This window comes from Elephantulus edwardii, unplaced genomic scaffold (assembly GCF_000299155.1).
Source record: "Elephantulus edwardii isolate Elephantulus edwardi_28Jun2011 unplaced genomic scaffold, EleEdw1.0 scaffold00053, whole genome shotgun sequence".
NCBI classification, from domain to species: Eukaryota; Metazoa; Chordata; class Mammalia; order Macroscelidea; family Macroscelididae; genus Elephantulus; species Elephantulus edwardii.
The window spans coordinates 15,094,469-15,099,551 of record NW_006399803.1 but is presented as its reverse complement, the minus strand read 5'-3'; positions in this window follow the sequence as shown (position 1 = coordinate 15,099,551).

Here is a 5,083-nt window from a genome sequence, read left to right as displayed (position 1 = left end):
AGTTTGTTATGATCCACACAGTCAAATGCCTTTGCGTAGTCAATGAAACACAGATAGACATTCTTCTGGTATTCTCTGCTTTCAGCTAAAATCCATCTAACATCAGCTACAATATGAGAAAAATACTTAATCACTACACCGAAGGAAAGGTGTCAGAATTCAGAGATATTTTAAAGTATAAGCCTTAGTGTAGGAAGCCATCCTGAGTACATGCAGCTGCCACCCCTGTCCATCTCTGGGACTATGCCTACCTCTTAAATCAGCCTAGGGCTGGGTTCCTTGGCAGCCCGGCCTACTCCGCTGCCTATTTATAGCAGAATTCATCGAATAAATTTGGGCTTGATCAGGAATCTTTGTCTTGCCCCAATCTCTCGTGTCCCTGCCCCTCTTTTAATCCACACAGATTCCACTCTAGAACACGTATGAACCCGCAGGTCAGTTTCAGCTGGCGGTTATACCTTAACATTGGCTCCAGGGCTACTTGCCTGTCTGAATCAAGAAAAGGCAGGGGCAATGACTCTGTCTTTGTCTCTGAAGTCCTCAATGCTCTCTTTAGTTGTTTGTCACAGGTTTCTGTCCTTTTTTAAGCGAAATGTACTACCTCTCAATGACGTCTATTATTTGTTCTATAAAATACAGACTTGACTAAGCATCTTCATCATAAAGTTGTGCTAGTGATAATTTTTCCTTTTTCTGTCACTTGAGATCCTCTTATAGATTGTGAAAAGCAATCATCTGTAAAAAAATAAGAATGTGTTAAATCACACTGATTTCTATTTCCATGAAAATTATAGTTTGCTTTTGGTGGGAATGACTCAATCAGATTGGAAGTTTATGTATTCTGTCACTAAGTGAAAGTTTTCTAAAACACAATTTCCTCTTTTCTCTCTTTATCCAGGGCCAACCTTCACTCACCTACAAAATGTTGAAGAAAAAGGCACACATTCAAAACAAAACAAAAAATAATCATATTTTCCTCTATATGCTATGGCCTTTGAATTTTAACATGAAATCTCATTAAGAAAGAAATTTAAAAAACCATTCCATCTGTGACAAAGGTAAAAGATCAGAGAATTCAAGAATGCTAGTTAAAGATAGCTGATTGGTGGTTAAATAAAGCAAGCTTCATAAGTGAATGTTAGCTACCTTCTAGTAGGGCTCCCAACTGATGAGATCAATGTAAGCAGTAGAATTGGACGGTTGACATTCATAGGGCTTTCATTCACTAATTTTTCAGAAATAGATTACTAGATACACACACACACACACACACACACACACACACACCCATCCATTGTCTCGAGAGGCTAGATAATATGAAGAAGAATGTGGTATTAGGATTGCAGGTAGACTCATCAATAACCTGTGTTATGCAGATGACACACACTTTCTTGCTGAAAGCAAAAAGGACTTGAAATGCTTGCTGCATATGATCAAAGACTATAACTTTCTATATGGATTCTATTTCAAAATCAAGATAATAAAACCCCTCACCATTGACTCAACACATAAAATTAGGATAGATGGAGAAAATACTGAAGTTGTCAATGATGTCATCTTACATGAATCCACAAGACTAGTCAAGAAGTAAAAAAATGTATTGCACTGGGTAAATCTGTTGTCAAGAACCTCTCCAAGGTGTTACGGAGCAATGGTGACAATTCAAAGAACTAAGGTGCTTCTCATTAGGCCATAGTCTTTTTAATTATTTATTGTGCATCTGAAAGTTGGACAATGACTAAGGATGACAGAAGAAGAATTGATTAATGTCTTTGCATTGTAGTGTTGGTGTTGGAGTAGATTACTGGATATCCCATGGAATAAAGAAAAAAAAAAAACAACAACAAACCAAATATGTTTTGGAGAAAGTACAACCAGGGGTGCTCCTTGGAGGCAACAATGGAGAAGCTTCATCTCACATATTTTGGGCATATTGTTAGGAGTAACCAGTATTTGGAAAAGGACATCATGATTGGAAAAGTGGAGGGGTCAGAGAAAGAGAGGAAGACCCTCAATGAGATGAATTGACATAGCAACTGTAACAGTGGGCTTTAGTATATCAGAGATAAGAATGGGGGCACAGGATAGAGTAAGGGTCAGATACATTGTTTATTATTATTTGTGGTCAACTTGCCAGCATCTAAAAAAACCACCCCAAAACCAAAAACTGCCTTGTTGTGGTTTAAAATCTGGAAAAGTATGTGTCAGAATTGTATCCTTTCTTCAAACCTGTTCAATCTGTATGCCAAGAAATTAATTTGAGAAGTTGGACTTCATGAAGAATGTAACATCTGGACTGGAGGAAAATTCATCAACAACCTGCATCATGCAGAAAATACAACCTTGCTTGTCAAAAGTGAAGGAGGCTTGAAGCACTTGTTCTAGGACTTCCAGTATGGATTACATCTCAACATTAAGAAAACAAAAATCCTCACTACTGGGCCCATAGGAAATATTATGACAGAGAAAAGACTGAAATTGTTGATTATTTCATCTTACTTGGATCTTTAATCAACACCACTGGTACTAGTAGTAAGGAAATCAAAAGATGTGTTTTATTGGGAAGATCTGCTGTCAATGATTCTCTAAATGACTAAAGAACAATGTCAGTTTAAAGACTAACATGCACCTGATCCAAGCCTTTGGTCTTTTCAATTACTTGCAAAGCCTCTGCAAGTTAAACAATGAATAAGGATAACTGAAGAAAAATCAGTGCCTTTGAATGTGGTGTTGGAGAAGGACTGCTTAAAGAACAAATAGATCTCAAAGAAGTGTAACCAGGATACTCCTTGGAGGCAAAGATGGTGAAATTGTATCCCACATACAAAACTGAGCATGTTGTTAAGAGGGACAATTTCTTGGAAAAAAACATCATACTTACATGGGGGGTGGGCAGTGAAGGAGAAGACCCTCAGTGAGATGGATTTGCAGAGTCATTTTAACAATAGGCTCAAGTGTAGCAGAGATGATGAAGGTGGCACAAGATTGTGTAGTTTTCAGATACATTGCTCATAGCATCACTATAAGCTATAGTGGACTTAATGGCACCTAAAAACAACAACAACATTCTAAGAAGAATAAAAGATAACTGTACATAGGCAACATCATGATGGATGGAGAGGAGATTGAGACTGTCAACAACTTCATCTTACTTGGATCCCAATTAACACTCTTGGTACCAGCAGTAAGGAAATAAGGAGATGCATTACACTGGGAAAATCTGTTGTTAGGGACCTTTCCAAGTTATTAATGAGTAACAATGTCAGTTTGAGGACTAAGGTGTGTCTGATTCAGGCCATAGTCTTCCCAATTACTTGCTATGCATCTGAGAGCTGGACAATGAATAAGGATGGCTGAAGAAGAATTGATACCTTTAATCTGTGGTGTTGGAGAAGAGCACTGAACATCTCATGGATGGCTAAGAGAACAGATGTGTCTTGAAGAGGGTGCACCTGGACTGCTCCTTTGGAGGCAAAAATAATGATACTTTGCCTCACATACTTTGGGCATGTTGCTAGGAGGTGATATTCCTTGGAGGAAGACTTGATACTAGAAAGGGTGGGGGGCTGGTGAAGGAAAGAAAGACCCTCACCCAGGTGGATAGACACAGCGAGTGCCACAGTGAGCTCTTGTGTGTCAGAAAGTGTGAGGTTGGTACAGGATAGAACAGGGTTCAGATCTTTTGTTCATAGGCTCTCTCTGAGTCATAATCAACTCAACAGCCCCTAATAATAATAGCAACACATAGACATGTAGTTAAACTGTTTATCATAAATTTCCAGATCTTTTTGCATATTTTCAAGTTGCTGATATCAGATGGATCCTCACTGAAATTAGAGAATACCAGAAGAAATCCTATTTGTATTTTATTGGCTATGCAAAGGCATTTGACTGTGTGGATAGTAACAAGTTGTGGTTGATATTGAGAAGAATGGGAATCCAAGAACTCTTACTTGTGCTAATGCAAAATCTATACCTGGACCAGGAGGCTGCTGTGTGAACAGAGCAGGGGAACATTGCATGGTTTAGAATTAAGAAGGGAGTCTGTTAGGATTGTATTCTCTCTCCATTCCTATTTAATCTGTATGCTGAGCAAATTATTCAAGAAGCTGGATTCTAAGAAGAGGAATGTGCCATCAGGATGAGAGGGAGACTCATCAATAACCTGTGTTATGCAGATGACGCAACTTTGATGGCTGAAAGTGAGGAGGACTTGAGGCACTTGTGGCAGAGGACCAAGGAATGCAGCCTTCAATTTGGATTGCATCTCAATGTCAAGAAAACGTATTCTTACCACTGGACCAATCAGCAATATCATGGTGCATGGAGAAGAGATTGAAACTGTAAACAGCTTCACATAACTTGGGTCCACAATTAACACCCTTGAAATAAGCAGTCAGGAAATCAGGAGATGTATTACATTGGGAAAGTCTGCATTTAGGGACTTTTCCAAATTATTGAGGATTAAGGTGCATCTGATTCAGGCCATGGTCTTTCTGTTCACTGGCTATGCATCTGAGAGCTGGACAATGAATAAGGATGTTGTTGTTGTTATGTGCCGTCGAGTCATTTGCGACTCATAGCGACCCTATGTACAACAGCCCTAAACCCTGCTGTATCCTGTGCCAATCTCATTGCCTCCGACACACCAATCCCGATTACCCCAGTCACTGAATCAATCCACCTCATAGAGGGTCTTCCCCTCCTGTGCCGTCCCTCCACTCTGCCCAGCATGATGTCCCTCTCCAAAGACCTGTCCCTCTTTACAACATGTCCAAAGTATGTCAGGCGAAGCCCCAGAATCCTTGCCTCCAAAGAGCAGCCCGGCTTAACCCTCTCCAGGATGAATCTATTTGTTTTCTTGGCAGTCCATGGTACATTCAGTACTCTTCTCCAGCACCGCAGCTCAAAGGCATCAATTCTCCTTCTATCCTCCCTAGTCATTGTCCAACTCTCTGATGTATAACAAGTGATTGCAAAAACTATGGCCTGTATCAGGCGCACCTTAGTCTCCAGAGAGACACCGTTGCTTTTGAGTACTTTAGAGAGGTCCCTAACTGCAGACTTTCCCATCGCGATACGT